This window comes from Pleurodeles waltl, chromosome 7 (genome assembly GCF_031143425.1).
Source record: "Pleurodeles waltl isolate 20211129_DDA chromosome 7, aPleWal1.hap1.20221129, whole genome shotgun sequence".
In the NCBI taxonomy this organism is placed as follows: Eukaryota; Metazoa; Chordata; class Amphibia; order Caudata; family Salamandridae; genus Pleurodeles; species Pleurodeles waltl.
In genome coordinates, this window is record NC_090446.1 from 704,841,883 (window position 1) to 704,861,379 (window position 19,497).

The following is a 19,497-nucleotide window of genomic DNA, read 5'->3' on the forward strand; positions in this document are numbered from 1 at the left end:
AATGAGGTGTGATTAATTTGCACAGATACAATAATAGGGGTAAAGGCAAAACATACATGTGACTTAGACTAGGCCGTGCCCAGAAAGAGGAGGCATGCAGAGGATGGAAAGGAAGAAGAAATGGGCATTCATAAAAAAAAAGGCGAGACAATCAGACATTTTCCGTCAACGTCCGTTGTCATGCAGGGTTCTTAGGACCTTGTTACTGCATTGAGCCAGTGAGAAGTAACCCAGAGATAATGTTCTTAAAAATCGATGTTTGTCTTTTTGGCTGGCGCTTATGTGTAAGACCTCTACTCGCCGGTCGAAAGTATTTGTTACAGCCTTAATCTGACTCAGTGTGTGGAAAAACTTTACCTTGGTAATGAAGCAGGATGAAGTCCACAAATTTGAGGATTTTTCTCATTCCTTGCTGTTTGGGCAGCAGTAGATTGAATTAAAAAAAATCCGAATAGGGTGGAATGATTTGACATTTTCTTGAAAAGTGATGAGGAACCCTAACTTCTATGGGCAATTACAGTGCTTTGTAACATAGTTACATAAAAATATGCCAACAACATGGGCTTCTGAAGTCTGTTGAGTCAGTTTACCGAACCACAAGGTGGAGCATAAACTGTGAATGAGTTTCTTGCTTTGTGGTTAAGCGTGTTGGCATGGAGTGCAACAATTTCTTGTTTGTGGTGTTAGTAACTTGAGCGCATTTAGAGAGTTTTTCTAAAACAGTACTGCCAACAAGACAGTTATTTTTAAAGATGCCATCACTCCCATAAGATGACAGTACCAGGTTATACATAAATTCCTGCTTTTTCTCTCACTTAGAGGTCAATCACAGAAGTATTACCGCTTTTAAGGTCCAGTGTGTGAGCGCCTGTTGTAAGTATTGTGGGCTTTTAACCACGCCCACCTCACGCCCATCACTTTCACTCATTTGTGGGCTTGCCTTTCAAAAATTCCATGATCTCATTAGTAATTGCTTTACGTTTGTCTTGCCTTGTGGCCGTTTTGTTACTGTCTTGCAGACTGACCCCTGTTACATGGATAATTGCACGATTACTGATATACTTCAGCGTGGGTGAACTATTTTTTTCTTTTGTGTCTCCCCTTCGTGCTCCATGGCAGCCATGGCCCTCACACCACAAACAGCGCAAACTCCATCGGTGGTATTAGAGCACTGGTCACACTGTTCACAGTTACCTAATCAGTCATTTCTTTTGTCTCTCCCCCTCACACTCCATAGCTTTCCCAAAATCACTTGTAATAGATAAATGTTTTACTAAAAATCACAGAAATCACAACGCAGCCCTCCTGGCACAGCAGGAGAGACGATACTACAATATTCACTGCACTTGGGAATAGTCGCCCTATGCTTTTGTAAGCATTCATTTTCAAAACATTTTTGCCCATAGCTCACCCTTTGGTGGCCCTAGAACAATGGGACCACCACCAAAACATTCAGAATGACACACTATTTCTGTTTAGGTTATCTCTGTATCCCAACACTAGGTTAGTGGAGGTCCCAAAACAATAACACCTCCCACTATTCAGTGTCTTTGTAAGCTCTCTCATTGCTAGGACTTTTTGTTTTACAGAGGAGAGTAGTGTGTGTTCTAAGGGCCTTGGTATTGCAGTAGGTTTGCTATGCCTGAAAATGTGTACGGCACTACGTCCTCTAGGGTCTAAATATATGGTTGCACTACATAACTTTGTCCCATTCAATTTTCATAATGCCTTCTAGGGGCTAATTATATGGTTACATGACTACGTTTCTTACAAATGATATTTTTATTGTGGTGTCCTCTAGGGGCTTTTCTGGGCATTACAGTCTACATCTTACATTGTTGCACTTGATCGTCCCTTAATGCATTGCAGGGCTTTTTTATTTTTATTTTTATTTTTTTATTTTTTTTACAAAATGTTTGCTCATAACCAAACATTTTTGCTCATAACTCAGCCTGTGGTGGTCCTAGGACAATAGGACCACTTTCAAAACGTTCACGTTCTGTCTACACCATCTCTGGGTCCCCACACTAGGCTAGTGCCCCCCCCCAAAAAAAAAAAATAACTGTCCCTCCATTCAGTATCTTTCTAACCACTCTTTTAGCTGTAACTTTTGTTTTACAGCTGAGAGTAGTTTGTGTTTTAAGGGTCTTTTTTTGTAATATTGCAATAGGTCTGTTAGCCCTGAAAATGTGTAATGCACTCTAGCAGCTTAATATATGGTTACACTGCAATACTTTCAGTCAATTTCTTTTCTAGTGGTTGTGCCCTCTAGGGACTAACTATATGGTTACATTACCATGTTTCTTAAGAATGCTATTTTCATTGTGATGTTCTGTAGGGGCTGTTCTGAGCATTACAGTCTAATACCAAGCGTTTATTTCTGATAAAGGGTTTTATTGGGTTTATATGATAATTGCATATGTTATATTAATCTCTCCTTATTGCAGTTATGACCATGATTCAGGTCAACTTAACATCCTGATTACAGTATGACTGTTTGGACACGCTTGACATGTTTGGGTGACCCTTCTAGGTTATTTCTCTTGTTACTTCTCCGTGGCTGTCTTGTTTTGGGAACTGTGTTAGCCAGCCAGCAACTCTGATGGTGGGGTGGTGAAAGTGGTATTCTATTAGAATTAGCATGGCAGATTTAAATTAGGATGCTAAATGGCAACATTTTCATTTTTGGCTGCAGATAGAGGAAGACGGTAAATAGAAGTGCTTTGATTTATATGAAGGGCCACTGGAATTATGTGGTAGGAAAAGACCAAATTATGAGGCATAGTTGACTAATTTATGTGACAAGAAAAGTCCAGTTATGAATTTATGCCACTAGATCTAACTCAAGCAAATGCGAGACCTATTGCATTGCAAATGCTTGTTATACAGTGCTGCTGCCTTCACCTGACTGATGCCTCGGGGTGCTGAGTTTCTCAAAGTATACACATAAAATAAGCAAATTAGGGGCACAATTAGATTGCAGGATGTATACTATTAGTCACTGCCTATAGTGTACTGCAGGATGCAGTCAACTACCAGCTTGAACAGTTATATTGTGAGCAATTTTCTGATTCTCAGACTATCCATTTTATCCATTTTAGCACACAATGAGAATTCAGAATGTTGCAATGTAGGGATCCCAGATACTTACCACCATGTTGCAAATTATAGACTATTAGTTTAATATGTTGTGTAGTTACTGAACAGAAATCTCCTCATGGGTGTAATGGGGATCTAGCTGCTATAGGTAGTGCAGGCCTTTGCATCAGAATGTGTTTTTAGGCATGTTGTCCAGCCATGTTGCTGTACAACATGGCTACAAAACATTGATAAAGCCACTAGATCTTCCATAGGCGAGGCCCATTAGCTTTGCCAAAGCAGCTGGCAGTTAGTCATTTCACTGGTTTACTGTATTATATTCTTGAGCTAAAAACCTCATGGGTTATAATAGCAGTCAGTTAGGGATCATAGTGTAAGGTTAACGAGGGAGACCCCAAAGGCCTTTGATATATGGGGAACTGGTGACCAAATGACCTAGTGGGTTTTCTTTACATTCACAATAAATTAATCCTGGCAAATGTAATATGCATTTTTGTACACCAGGATAAATTAACTTTTTTCAAGTTCATTGCCGTCCTTGCATGCTTTGATGTGCAGTGTATTTACTTAATACAGTGATCGGGTAAATTGAAGATTTGTTGATTTACAGTCATTTCAAAACACTGATTCATACAGAACCTGGTTCGGTAAGTGTGTGGGTACGGGTTGCCCCTGATCTTGACTCTTGTTCATACATACCAGTTGTTTCTAAGAAGAAGAATGAACTGCTTATTAGAAGTTGGTGTTCAGTTCATATAAGGGAGTGAACAAGGTTGATCTTCACTGGCAACTAGAGCCAGACTGAGCCTGAGTTAGATGCTCCGTTTAGAATTTATTAAGTAACTGCATGTTGATTGATAAATAGTAGAAAATCTTGTTGTCCTTGTGGTTCATCATGAAGGTGGTAATTACTACTGTGAAGCAATGAATCTCTGGATCCTCATCCTCTTAGGTTCAGTTAGCTGTTTCTAGTTAATCAAATGTATCTCTGAAAAGTTTATTTGTAAGCAGTTTCCCAAATTGGAGAAGGTTGAGTTCAACTTTTTCTTTCAATATGTGTTCAAAATTTTCAGCTTCTAAAGATAAACCCTTTACGTTTCTTTGAGATGGTGTTGTAAGAATTTGCTGCTGTGAAGTCTGTGGATGCTACATAGTGCAACACCAATATTTAAAAGTACCCTAGACCAATTATCCAGTAAGCCCAAGGTATGTCACAGAGAATTCTGAATTAATCCTGGGTTTAAGTGAACGGCAGTGAAGGAATTTTAGGGCTGATTTATTGCTTCTTGCCTTTGCGTGTTTAGTCTTTTTCTACAACTTGAGTTTCAACCTGATGAAGTTTATTTAGGAGATTTATGGGAAATCAGGTCTACAATAAGTTGAAACAGTTCAACCATGCCATCAAGGGTGTGAACAATCGTATGCATTGGCTTATTTTCCAGGAGAGGTAACATTTTCCTCAATAATAATAGCCGGAAGTGGGCCTTTAAAGTAATTTGTAGGTCAAAGGATAGATCTATGCCAACATTATAACACATATCTATGAATTTCTGTGCAGGGTAAGAGGCTTGGCACAGTAATTAAGGTCAACTAAAAGGGAAAGATCCAGGCTTGATGCTATTCACCTACGAGGTCTGTTTTTAGCACGATTTCTGCAGAAAAAGGTTTCAATCATCCCGAGATATAGAAGAGTATCTCAATTAGTGATGTAGGCCTTACCTTGTAATGATTTCTCCAGTTTGAAATTGTTTTCTGTGTCATCACCATTGTAAGGTGAGTTCTTTGGCCTTGACTCCCACGGCAAAGAAAAACCTTCCTCTCAAGCAGGTAAAGTCTATGTATGATTGATTTCAGTAGAGTAATAATCCTTTATTCTTATTTAAAGAACAAACTTATTCATAAATCAATGTACTAATACCCATTAGACCATCAATAAAAACAGTAAAGAAAAAAAAAATACCTTCCCCACCCACCCCCCCAAAGAATCAGATATAGCAGTGCTCTTACAAAAGTGACGGCACAATGAAAAGTGAATAAGTGAACTTCAAGTGCACCAGTGATATTTACACATATGTACAAACAATAACATATGGCTGTCAGAGTTTATAGTGATTCCATATCATAAATTGTGAATGTCATTAATCCTCTACAATATTTTTAGTCACAGTTCACAGTAAATTCTGTGTTGACGTTTCAACCCTATTAGTAGATAATTTACAAATGGGTCATCATCAGGACTAATAGTAGTAATAGGAAACAACAATAAGGCACTTGGCTGATTAGTCCGGTCACGTCCTTTGAGTACCATGAAATGTCGCTTTAAATCATGAGGGAATGGCGTCCTGACTCTGCACCCCCTTACACTTGGACTAGCCCCTTCACATCTGCAGGAAATCCTTGCTCATCATAAAAGAAATGCCAAAGTGGACTCTGGCCGTTTCGCTCAGATACTACATTCCTTCTCAATAAATCCTGAATGCCGGGAAAGATAATCTATCTACAGGTGACTTGTCAGGGCTCCTCCATATTAAGAGCTTACTTTAATCCATTTGGCAACAGACTTTCTCATTGCAGGAGGTGTTTTTTTCCTGCTGGCACAGTGTTTTATACACTTTGCCCGCTATTCTTTCTTGGCATCAGGCTTTTTTGGACTCAAATGTGTTTTTGTGTTTTTTTTCAGAGCCTTGAAAAGTCCTCAAAGGAGGAAAAAACATGTCAGCTGCCTGTTCTGTGTGGGTTAGACAACTTAATTTCCTTAATGGACTACCACGTCTTTGTTTAGTAATTGGGCAAATTATGTTGTCTCGCTATTATTATTGAAATACTTTAATATGATCAAAATAAATAATTTCACTAGATGATGCAATTTCCACACATTTTCGTTTGTGCACTGTATAGTTTTATTAGTAAAACTGAATGTCTGTGCAATTGTAATGGTCATTTCAATTGAAAACATGTTGTCTGTAATGGCAGTGCACTACCACACCATGCATACTCTGCCCTACGCCACTCACTGTACTCTGCTCCACTCCATGCCACTGCACTCTGCACCACTTCAAGCTATGCCTCTCTATTACCCTGCACCATTCTACTCTACACCATTGCACTCTTTGCAACTGCACTTTACACCACTCCAGTCTAGGCCACACCAATCTACTTTGCACAACTCCACTCTACGCCACTCTGCAACACTGCACTCTACGCTACCATACTCTATGCCAATACACTCTACACCAGTGCACTTTGCTCTGTAACACTCAACTCTATGCCCCTGCCCTCTACCCTAATCCACTTTACACCACTGTAATCTACTCTACACTACTGCACTCTGTGCCACTGCACTCTGCCACTTTACTCTACGCCGTTACACTCTATGCCACTGCACTTTACACCACTTTATCCTACACCATTGCTCTCTGCCACTACATTCACACCACTTTATGCCATTACACTCTGCGCTGCATTGTATGCCACTGAATTCAGTGCTCCTGCACTCTTTACAACTATACTCTGCAACACTTTATGCCAATGCACTCTACACAAGTTCACTCTACTCTATGCCACTCTACGTGACTCCACACTGTGCCACGCCAGCATAAGACACTCTGTGTCACTCCGCTCTAAAACACTGTACTCCACTCTTTGCCATTCCACTCTACAACACTTCATGCTACTCTCCTCTATGCCACTAACTTTTTGGCATACTGAACAGCAACCACACTGGTGTACAACATGGCTTAGACACATTGGAAATGCCAATAGCTCTTGCATACGGGAGACCTATTGGAATTGCCAACTCTTGTTATTAGAATGATACAGAGCTCTTAACTTCCCCTTCTTGAGTTTCTAGATGCTTTGATCCAGTAACTACCTCTTGCGGGACTTTAGTTCCGGCTTTCAGTTTGAAAGTCAGTAAATTAACTATAGCAGTGTCTAGTGCATAAAGACCCAGAATGACGACCTGTCATATCTAAAGAATGTCATATAGATATTGTCACACGGTGTGACCTGTGATCTTGTGACAAGGAAAAGAAAGGACAAAGTCCAAGTCTGAGCGAGAGGGATTGCGACTATGAAATTCCAACTTCTCTAGTTCTTTGATTTGCGCTGCAGAAGGTTTCACTTTATTCTGTATCTATCCTGTGACAATTTATGAGTAAATAACAGGGACTGGAAGAAGATTTGTAAATTAAGTAACATCGCTTTTGCTAAACGTGGGTGAGATTGAAACTGTGCACAGAATCATAATATATTTGAACCTGTTCAAATGTTTTTTTTTGTTTAAAGGGGAATGCATTTATAAGCAAACCTGTTTACATTGTTTTCAAGTTTGGGCTTATCAGGGTGAGTAAAGGTTCAGCATGCTGGATCATTTAAACAAAATGTGCATAGTTTGCCATGTCCTGTGGTACCCGCATGTTTTATTGTAATCTCCATGATTCACTCCTCGCAGTGTTTTGCCGTAGCAGCCTGGCTGATGATACTTCTGAAATCCAGCACTACACACCTATCCATCTTCCTTTTACATCTCATACAGGCAGGATTGCCGGTTCTTGGGTTTCCACACTTAGAGTTATGCATTTTTTCCTCATGAGACAATTGTTTGTGGTTGTAAACCACAGACTTCACACTGTGTCCGTGATGTGTATTTCTCAATGCCTGTTTGTGTTTTTATTTTTGGTGTTAGGTTGATGAAATATGACAGAATTCCAATCCGAACAGATATCCCTTTGTTTTAAGCTCATTAAAATAATCTAGATAAAAATATTTTGTGTGCATTATTTCATTCAGACACAAACACGGTGGTTAACCTGTTTGACTCACTCTATAGATTGGCTTACATGGGAAATATGGCAGACTCAGATAAAGCAACTTGGCCAGGATTGCACAGTTTGGTCAGTGGGCGAAGCTTGAATGAGGCATTGGTGTCCATGTTTCTCAGTTGATAGTTTAGTTACCAGTCTAAATAATATGAAACCAAAGTGTTTTACAGCCATACATTTATATACGATCTAGTGAGTAAGTTTACCTTGGAAAGTTTGTGAACATTGTTGCAGCACTTTTGTCATGAGCCTGTGCATCTTCTGATGTTTTGGCAGTGGTCACTAAGGAAGGGACAACTAGGGCCATGCTCCTGGCCTATCTTGTGTCCCATCACAACATCTGTTTGGTAACGCAAAGATCCCTTTTAAAAACAGGAAGTAGGACTACAGCAGTTTAGCTAAGTTTGCAGGATGAAACAGGGCTTTGGGGAAGAAATAAAGAAAATGTAAGGTTTATATGGACATTATATTAGAAATTGAAAAAAGGAGAAGAGAAATCATAGGAAGGACAGAAAAGTACAAGAGAAAAAATATATGAGGGTGAAACAGAGAAAACACAAATTAATATTTGAGAAGGCAGGAAGCAAATGCTGTTCTGGCCCAGACTAAATTGTCCTGAATACGGTAATCTTGATGATACTACATTTGTGTGAAAAGAGAACTATGAGATTAATTAAGCTATCTAGGTGTTGAGATCAAGCCAAATGAAAGTTACAAAATCAAGAATTCGATTCCTGTAGCTGTTCACTTCAAAGTTTTGGAATCATTGGTTGGGGTTTAGAATCATCCATGTAGAATTCTTGAAGGTATTTGAATGACCTTGAGAAAGGGGAGGAAGATGTCTCGGCTGTGTTTTAGCATTTGTAGAATAACGACCACATATGCTGATAAGAACAAGTTGAAAAAAGTAAAACCGTCGTTGGAAACTGCACTTCTGAGACATGTTGAGGGACGCACAAACTCTGTCCATCCATTACTACTGCCTTGAATATTTTACTGTGGCCTTACTAGTTTTGAGGAATATCCGTAATATAATCAATTGTGTTAACTTGTATTTTATCCCAATCAAATAGTAATGTCATTTTGTATATCATATGTCAGGTCTTCCTTAAATTAGGGAAATGTTTGTTGAATAAGTAACTAATACGCTTCAAATGACTGGATTTTCTTATATAGTATTTTGGATTACTGTGTGTGATATATATATATATATATATATATATATATATATATATATATACACACACAAATGTGTATGGACAGTCTTCACGTGTCTTGTATATATGTAGATGGCCTTATTTGTCCTCTACTTCCTTAAATACATTTCTAGATGCATAACTATGTGTCTGCCATTAAGAAACATTGTTAAAACTGTGTACCCCTTGTGGTGAACCTTACATATGCTTTACAATACATTCTAGTTCGGGGAGAGGAAAGGAAACTGTAAAGTGTAATTACTGGTTGTGAAGGTGGTACTGATCTGTTCCTAATAAAATGCTTGTGTTCACAGCATCTTTTTACACCTGCTACTGCCGAGGGCATACTATCAATAACAGTAAAACAAATCTGCAGCTGTCCAGAACTCCTGATGGCTACTTCCGAGACGTTGGCCCAGTAAAAGTAGCAAAAACCCTATTGAAATGTTGGCACAAGTGTGTGCTTGAGTACATATGCGGCCACGTTGTGAATCACATTTACTATGATGTAGTGCAGTTTTCCTCTCTTGAGATGCAAGGGTTGCATACATTATAGGGCGGTCTCTTTTTTGATCTGGCTTTAGATGTCACATTATAAAATATGAAATCTCCTGTTTACTGTGACAACCTAAAATTGCATGTATAGATGATCGGCATCCACGAGGTGACTGTTTGTTAGCTGCAGAAGTGCCAAATTCTTATTCGTGCTCACTGGGGGAGTAGAAGGAGGATGGTGATGTTTTTGGATTAGTGGCTATCACTTTTTCATAGGTTGGTGCCTGCTAAATGGTTGATCATATTTACATCCTCTGCTATATGATGCATGCAAAGGGAGTACTGAATTTAACTCGTCTTGCTTCTACCATAGCTACGGCCTTCGACCCCTATATTCATATAAACCTAATTCCGAATATCAAATTAAACCTAAGAAAAAGCCGGCATACACCTTCTGGTGGTGAACATTGGGGTTGAGTGGATTTACGAACGGAGGCTGAACGAAGGTGATTCCCCCAAGCCCTACATGTTAATCACATATTTTCTCATACTCATTCAGTGGCACTCGAGAAACGCAGAGTGCTGGTGGGCAGGGCAGTGCAATGCCAGTCTTTCAGGGGCGCAGCTTGCTCACTAATATTGGAGGGACATGTGAGCTCCGGATTTCCCAAAGGTCAAACCGGGATGTCTTGTTAACATACTTTATAGAGAAGAGGCACGTGAGAGAGGCTTTAGGGGCAGTGGAAAGGAAGAACAATACGGATTGGTGTGGGTACTAAGTGAGAGAAAATGCAACATTTGGTAAAATAACCAACATTTTTCAAGACTTTCCTAACGGACAGACAGAGACAGAGAGAGATGCCTTGTGTATTTCGACAGACACCTCAACATACCCCAGCTGTACTCAACTACTGAACAGAAATTTTATTTATTAGGAAGGTGTAACTCCCCAAACGCCACCCCCCCACCCCCAAGCTATGCCCCACACCAGATCCTTATTTAATAGCTGCATCTAGTAGATGGTTAAGGAAAGCCTCTAAGATATCGCCCAGGGAGAGTGCAGGTGTGAGGAAGGAATAGTCTTTTAGTTTTAAATGTTTTTTCTTAATACAAATAAGGTAATAGTAATGGAAAAAAGAGGTTGGTCTAATATTCGTCGGAAAGAGTACATATGATTCCTATGTAAGGCCAGTACCCGTATTTTTGTCATACCTGGACTTAATAAATCTTGCCAGTCCCCTCCTCATCTGCCTCCCTCCCGTATCCTTCATCCAGTTATGTGCCAGTCCACATCTGTTACAAGTCATGTTGGATGTAGATTTTTTTTTTTTTTTGCAGGCATACGCGATTTGAGAGCAACGTGGTGCAACAGAAAAGACATAACATTTTTTTCATTTTGCTAGTTGGCCTCCTTTCATGTGTGTTTCCTGCTGCAAAAGCTGGCAAGGCAAACAAACGCGTTCTTAATAAAATGTATATTAAGTGAACATATGACGGAGACAGGGAGTGCGGGAATGTGATATGAAGGTGTATTTGCTGCATACATGACGCTGAAGCTGATTAGGTCCCTCTTCAGAGGGCTGAGTAAAAGTGTCAGGATAGACTTCCGAGTGGACACTGTATACAGGGAATATGTGCTGGAATGTGGTTTCGTTGATGGCCTGTTAACAGCTATTGATTCATACGGCTGCTGATTCTTCCATCTACATGGGCGGAGGAGAAAGGAGGGTGAATGAGATGGTGTGGTGATCGGTGTAGATTTTTGTTGTGCCCTTGTGACGGAATCCAGTGAATTGGTTGTGGCAGAGTTTTGGTGGGCTGAAGGGTAAGGTGTACGATCAACACTCCGGATGGAACTACTGGGGAGTAACAAGGTGACCTCGGTGACAGAACCATGTACAGCCTGACTTAGACCAGATAACCCTCCTCGGGCATCTTTCAGTGCTGTCCGGGGGCCTCTGCTTAAGCCCTTACCGAGTGATCCTGAGACTTGAATGCTGGAGCATGGAGGCCGCATCAGGAGTCATTGAGGAGGACGAAGTCAACCAATTCTTTTGTTCTCCACATTGTTTTGTTATAGTGACAAGTGTCCGGAAAGGCAGAGTAAGGAAGGACACCATTTTTGTCGTTTTCTCGCCATTTTTTTCCTGCCCAAGTCAGTGCACACTTCCACTGCCAAACACTAGTATGGCTTTTGTATTTCCCCCGGAAATGTGAATTACTTAATGCGTAGCTTCAGTGCCTGAGCAGAGATTCTCCATAAACTATGGTTTAGCCTAAGCAGATTGTGCCTATTAAGTTGTTAAGAGGACCCGTTCCTAAAATCAATTGTTGTTCCTGATATGGATTGCACAGGTTCCCAAAAAATCAGTTTATGCAGCTTCCGATTGCTCAGTTATGCATTAACTAATACTGATATTATCGACATTCTGCTTTATCTGTTGCTTACTCACGTTCTCGCTCCTAATACTAATGTGCGGTGTGCTGGCTGCTACCTCCTGCTGTATATGTATTTATTCCCAGTGATTCTGAACTTGTACATCGTCTGCTGCAAATACATTATTTTACACCAATGAGTACACATCTCTGTCAACTTTGTATGTTCTCCATGCACTGTTGTATACATATGTAATCCATTATGTATTTTTTGCTGCAGTCACTCTGTTCTTCTGCTAGGTCATTGCTGCTGCCGTGTGCAAACGCCCCATAATGCCCATCTTCGGGCACCTGAGTATACCCGTCTCCTGCCCTTAAACGTGTATCACTGGAATCTCCGTGTCTTCTGTTGCCCAGGCACTGCTTGTGCTATGGTGCGAAATGTTGCTCCAAGTCCGTTCTATTATTTACAGTCAGTGCTTCATATTATTAGTCGGTGTTCTCTGTTGTTGGTAGACCTGTGTGCTCTGTTTTGTTTCACCACCATTCAACGCATGGTTGACCTTCTGCTTGGTCTTCTCACATCTTTACAGCGCTTTGGAGCCCGGTTGGGTGGAGTTTACTATACCGATAAATCGGTTTTGGCTATGTTGAGTAAAGAGCATAACTTGAATTGGAGCGGTCTCGCTGGTAATATGTTGTGCGCTAACTGGTCAACTTCTGTTTTGTGGTCTATTAGCACATTGCACGTACATGGAAGCCATGGCTTACACTTTATAGTCTTCTCTGACTTCAAAATAAGGTATCCTTTGTTAGCTTGTGTATGTATTTATTTTTAATATGCCAGTTGGCACTCTGTTTTTGAGTTTTGTGCAATTTTTTAATGTACCTGTGTTAGCGTTCAGTTAGCTTTTGTGCTTCTGTGATATGGGGATTCCTATAATTGCAGATACAGCTAAAACCCGAAGCACACAATATCTTAATTACACTAAAAAAACAAACTTTCTTACCAACTAATGACCAAACTGAATTACTGCGGGGTATGGCTTTGCCTCTTCAACCATGCTCTCTACAGAGGCAAGCCTAAAGTGAGAGGCTTCTCGCTGCTTTCTGAACACGTGCTAATGATGAGTGAACAAAGTTTGCACACTGACTGGAAAAGCATCATTCGGATGAGAGCCTCGTGCTCCGGAGTCTGATTATATCTGCACCTTCCTTGGCCATGTCAGTTTACAGTGGGCTTAGAGCCCACTCGCTGCTTACAATGAATTGACTGTCACTCCTGCTTCCTTCTGATTAGTTAGCTTGTGTAGGCCTACCTTCCTCTTCTTGGGTTTGTCCCTCACATGGATCGAGCCGCATTACTTGTGTCTGTCCACTGGTCAGGCACTACTTTTTTTTCTTTTTGGTTAAGCACTCCACAACAGTTCACATGTTTTCCAGCTGTCTCCTTCTCTTCCTCCTTTTGCTGTGCTCCATGTTGCTTTTTTTTCGCCCATGCCCTTCTCCTCCAGCCCCTCAAAGCACACACCCTTGTGTGCCTCTCCCTATATTGCTTTCTTGCCTGTGTGCTTCTACCCCGCCCCAGATTGCGCTTTCTTACCAGTTTGCTTCCCGACCTCCCTCCACATTGCTTTTCCCTGTGCTTCTAGCCCGCTGTGTCCCCCCTGCCCCCCACTGGTGCCCCCTGTTTCTTCCTCCCACATGTGTCCTCGTGTTGCTTCTGCCTCCCCAACCTCTGTGTATCGTTTGCCCCAGTGTTGCTTCACCCACAAACAAAAAAAATGCATTTTGGTTTTTTTTCTTTTAATTTACCTATCCGATTCGCATCAAATCGGTAAATAAAGGGAAAAAACAACGCCCCCTTCGTTTTGGAGGTGTCTGAATAGATGGTGCATAACTCTGCAAAAGGAAGTGGCTGACTGAGTCGTGTGCTTTCAGCAGCGCCGCACAGCATCGCCAAAACCCATTGCCAAGGCCAGTCGATACCAAAGACGAAAGCCATTGCCAGTCCTTGTGGAAACATCACGTTTAATCAGCTGGGTCATGTTGTCCAAAGCACTTTTCCAAATGGTAGCAGTACTGAAAATAGTAGAGGTGACTCTGATGAGCCTGAGGCACCCACATTAATCTTCCACTGCAGAAGATAGAAAGGGGCCGTGTTTAGCTCGTTGTGTGGGTCTAGCAAGAATAAATTAGAACTATCCCCCTGCTTCATCCAATACAGCATACGTGTTTGAACTGAGAATGCACAGCGGTGCCCCTTGAGTTGATCGTTTGTGGGATGCACCTGGTTCCAAGCTTGCACATCCATTCAAAGTTTTTACTTTTCTATTTGTTGTTTTTAAGGTGACTTCTCCAAAGGGCTCATTCAACTTGTGTTATTCCTTGTGTGTGCTTTTTCGGCCACTCCTGCTTCAGTGTTCTAGATGTCTTGTGTTTGTGTATGTCGACTCTTAATAAACATCTCCTTTGTGTTTGTCTTACCTAGTTTTTTTATTTCTCGACTCACTGTTAAATATGTTCATTATTTATCTGTTTATTATGCACACCCTGCACTCCCCACACTGAGGCACTGCAGCCAATTGTAAGTTGTGTTAATGAAGGAGCAGGAGGCACAGTTAGCTGTGCAGAGCCAACCTAAGTGACACTGAAGTTGTTTTTAATTTATTTCCCCTGAGAGGAAAGCAGGCACAATGTTTACTTCTGTAGCTGAAAATGAGCTCTTTTTCTGAGGCATCGGAGATAAAGACGGAGGCCTCCTCCCAAGACCCTCATCTCAGTGCAGGTATGCTGTGACTTGTATCATGAACCTAACTAGGAGGAAGCAGTGGAGAGGCGAACATCGGGCGAGAGCACACGATGATTGCTTCCAGTAAGGCGGAAGATGTACGAGGTCCTGATGTGCAGAAGGTTAATACTTCTTGAAGAAATATCTTCATTTTCTTGCTGGTGTTGTACCAGTTCTGATATCAGTGAGAATGATTTTCCGGATTCTGGGTGTATAGATGTAGAAAGTCTGCCTTGTTTTTTACCCTTTCATGCTCTTCTGCGCCTCCAGACGGTAATGTGATGGCTCCTGTTGTGGCACTGTCTGACTTAAACAGCAAAACGTCACTGTCTTTGTTGTGCAGATATAAAGGAGTATTGTTCCTGATGATCTTGTGGATAATGCAGCGGATCATGAAGATGATACGGGCCTGGCGGCAGTCTTGTAAGTTTGTTGTTGGATTGATATGATAAAGCGTATCCAAGGCCTCCTAGTGACTTCCGCTGCATGTAGAATCCCTTCAAGGGAGCCAGACCAGTGTCCAGTAGGAAGGTGAGCATGGCGCTGCCTCCACCGAGGTGTGAGGTGACTGGGCCTTGCGTCGTTGCTGTGATGCCAGCTTCTGGAAGAACCTATGTAACTTTTTCCATGAGCCAGAGCTGGGATGATGCTTTTTTTGGGTTTCTTCGGGGCATGTTCTCTGAAGGGGCGGTCTGTGTCGAGCTTTAATACTAGGGGTGGGAGGAGCTTGCGGAGGTACATGAAAACTCCTCAAGTTGTGGAAATAGGCACGTTGGGCTGCTCACACTGATTTTTAGCACTGGGAGCTCATTCTGCGAAGGGGTTGATTTTGCTGCAGCTCAAGTAGATTTTCTACCTGAGTGGCGCAGCTTTCTAACTGTGAGTGGTTGTGACCATCCGCTTTGGGAAAATCTCACCTATGCCCTTGTAGCAACCTACCGTTGTACTAGGGAGTGCCAAATCTTGCTCGCCCACTTTCCGCTGGCGACTCCATGCCAATAAAACCTCTGACTACGAGGAGGTTGGCGGAATTTGGCCAGAACCCTGCATTATATGCGTAACGTGGAGTGGGTAAAACTCCGCCAACATCAGCGGTGGAGCATAATTTATCGCCCACCCCTAGTGAATACAGCTTTTACATTGCATTTCTGTTTGGGGGGGGGCAAGTTCTCAGTTCATGTCATATAAGCAGCCTTGAAGCTGAAGTTGTTGAGGCTGGTGAAAAACAGGACTAATTACGTATTTATTGGGTTAAGCGTTAGGCAGCCACTTGACATCTGAGTAGAGCATGCAGTGAGGCTTCTTGAAATTATGTTGTTACCCAGTATTTTATTTAACCCTCATGCTTCTGTCTTTTGAGAGGGGGCAGATTGAAGACTTGTTTTGAGGGATCTGCTAAATGGAAGATTGCTATGAGTGGATGTAGTGTAGGACAGGATAGTCATGGCTGAGTAGTAATCTATAAGAAGGCTAGCAGAAAGCGCCTTCTATTTCAGCACATCAAGATGTAACTAGGGTGCGGTTTTCAGTCTCGTCGTTCGGCTTCGGTTTCTGGGAGACAAGAAGTGAGCATTGGCGCAAGCAGGGCAGGCAGTGAATAGAGGTGTGCATGCCTGCCAAGGTAACTCTCTGTGGAGGCGCAGTAAAGAAGGCTCTTGTAGCTGGGCTCAGCGATCCTCTCTGTAGCTCAAAATAAGACCATGCAAACCCTGTTATTTACATGAGCAAAACAGCTTTTTTCTTTCAAGGAAGAGAATGTCATAATGTCAGGATGCTGCAGTAACATTTCTGTGGGAAAGTATGCTGCCGTCTGTAGTTCATGGTCCGCTGTCAGGCTTTGCACGTCTTCTCTGCCGAAGAAATGCGAATGAAGGGTTGCCAGAGAAGTTCTGGACCGCAGCATATGGCCTGGAAGCTAGTGTGGAGAGGTCGGTGTACAACGAGTAAGTATTCATCTGACAGTGTGTGTTATGCAGGGTCTCTTTCTTGCACACCACATGCTCTCCAGTATTTGACAGTATGGGATATGCTGCTTGTATTTAGTTATTTATATATTTATACATTTTTATATAGCGTGAGCATCACCCAAAGATGCTAGAGCGCTATACAATAGAAATAGATCTTTACAAAAAGCATAAGGTTTGCATTTTGCAAGATGGTGCTAAAATTACCTTCACAAATAATGGATTGGAATGTGGCCCAAGTAATTACCAGTGACTCAGATTAATTCAAGCATTTCATCAGTCACTTTTTATATACTTTGGTAAAATTACGTAGGGCACAAGATTACATTATCCCAGGATGATGATACATTGAGCTAAGCCAAAAACATGAGATGCTGGTACAAGGTATAAATTCCAGCATTCATAGCAACTGAGTAGCAGTATGCGGACCGATGCCAAGTACAAGAACACGTCTAGTACATCGAGGTACCGGGGTATGCCCAAAGACCCCGATCAATGTGGAGACTGAGCTTAGAGATGAGAACAAAGGGGGGGGGAGGGGAGGTAATGTTATCTAAAATGTCTTTGAAAGTGGGGTTTTAGCTCAGATTTAAAGATAGCCTTTCTGGTAGTGGTGCATATATTGGGAGGCAAGGAGTGCCACGCTTTCCGAGGATAATTGTGTCATAACACCTTATTTATTTATTCATTAAATTTTAAAAGTCTGTAGTTCTAGCAGCAATGTTTCGGCATTCTGTGATGGTGTGGTGCTCCTAGGTAACTTACGTTTGTCAGCCAGTTGCCATGGAGTTGGTGTATGTTTGGCACTGTGAGTGATACAAACCGTTTTGTATGTAGCCTTGGCTTTAAAGGTTAGCCAGTAAAGTGATAGTAGTATTGGTGAAAAATGGTCATTCCATTTTGACCCACAGACAAAACGTGTTACTGAATGTAGAATTGATTCAAGAAGAGTGAGATGACTCTTGGAAAGACCATTCAAGAGAGAGTTACAGTAATCTGTTCTAAATCGCACCAGTGGTTGAGCAAGAGTTTTGAGATCTTGTTGTGGAATGTAGCGGCAAGCTCTCCCAAAGAAGACACAGTTGAAAGTGTGCATGTCTGACCATGGTGTTGATTTATGATTGCAAATTGGGCCTTTTATCTAGGATGACTCTTAGTTATTTGACATTGTTGACAATTGTAGTTTTACTTTTAAGAATGTTGATTGCGTCCTTCCAGGATTAAATTGTATGTGGGGAATTTGGTGAGGGAATGAGGAATTCAGTTTGGGAAGGGATCAGTTTTAAATAATGGCAAATCATCCATTCTTTAACTGTGTTCAGTGCATTGACAATGTAAGAGATATCATCATTTGAAGAGGAGACCTTTAAGTACAGTTGGGAGTCATCAGTATATTGATGACAGAAGAGCCATGATTTTCTTAGTAAGACTCTAAGTAAAGTTGAGTAGAAAGGTTGAATAGGGTCTGAGCTCGGATAGATCTTTAAGGGACCCTTGATCTAGGGGACCCTCAAGCATCTGGATAGCATTGAGACGCATCATTATCATTTTTATCTGCCTATGAGGTATATCTCAAACCATTTGAGGACCACACCATCAATACTTACTCGTTTTTTTTTTTTTTTTTTTTTTGGAGCATATCAAGAAGTATGCAATGACTTCTTTATCATAGGCCATTAATGGGTTGAAAAGGATCAGGCGTTGGCAATTTAGGATGCAAAGTGCATCATCAACATCCTAGAGCAATGCTGTTTCAGTGCTGTAGCCTTGATTGAATCTTGATTGGTATTTGTCTAAGAGATTTTTGTCTTGGATGTGTTAGGTAAGTTAATCCGCTACGCATCTTTTAATGATTTTTGCAAGGGGGAGGTGGAAGACGATATATAAATTGCTGAGGTTTTTTGTATCTGGAGAGGTTTGTTTTTTTCAAGAGTCATTAACATGTCCAGTCTTGGGGCACTCTGGGAATGTTTTGTTTGGCTGAGTGAGAGATTCACAAATGTAGTGTAGAAGGGCTAACATGTGTGCAAGGTTCTTTGTCTATTTTACCAGGAGTAGGGCCAACACATTTTTAGATAGTTTGTTTTTATGATTATTTTTAGTAATTCATCCTCTCTAATTATGTCAGTGTTACCAGGTGCAGGAGACTCGTGACCACCTCATTTTGTAGCATTCGGTTAAGTCTCTTCTAGGTTAAGAACCTTTGGTTAGCTGATTATGCAGGATAGTAGAACGGTGAAGGTGCAGACCACACAGAAATGTTATTTTGTTTATCCCCTGTAATTAGCTAAACTGATATGAAAAGACGTAGGAAGTGAGAGTTTGAACTTTCTGATTGCATCCTATAGCAAGCAGGGTCTCCTTACAGAACATTGTGCAAGAAGGATGTTTTATCTTCTCCGTCAGTAGACATGCTCCATCCTGTATCATTGCAGCTGTACTTTCTGTGGGAGAATGGCAACAAACATAATCTCGAGTTCAGGAACGTGCCCTCCATCTTGCTACTGGCTTTCCGTCTTTTGGGAATCTGCAGTATTATGAGATGCATACATGCAAATATTTAAGAACATCAGAGGAGGATTTAAAGAAAACAAGAGAATTAAATATCCTGTTAGTTTGTAATAGAGTAGAGAACATTTTAAGCAGGAGAATGCTAAAATGAGATTTTACTTTAGAACCAAAAATCGAAGACTCTTGCCTTAGACGTGGTTTGTATCAAGATGAAAACCCTGCATAGTGCAGTTTTATTTTTC

The 19,497-nt window shown here is 41.2% G+C and overlaps 1 protein-coding gene across 1 annotated transcript in view; it reads left to right on the forward strand.

The window, feature by feature from the left end:
* The window catches only part of SEPTIN8 (septin 8), a 273,057-nt gene that overhangs the window by 27,029 nt on the left and 226,531 nt on the right, over positions 1–19,497 (forward strand). The gene's annotated exons all lie outside the window — the stretch shown is intronic.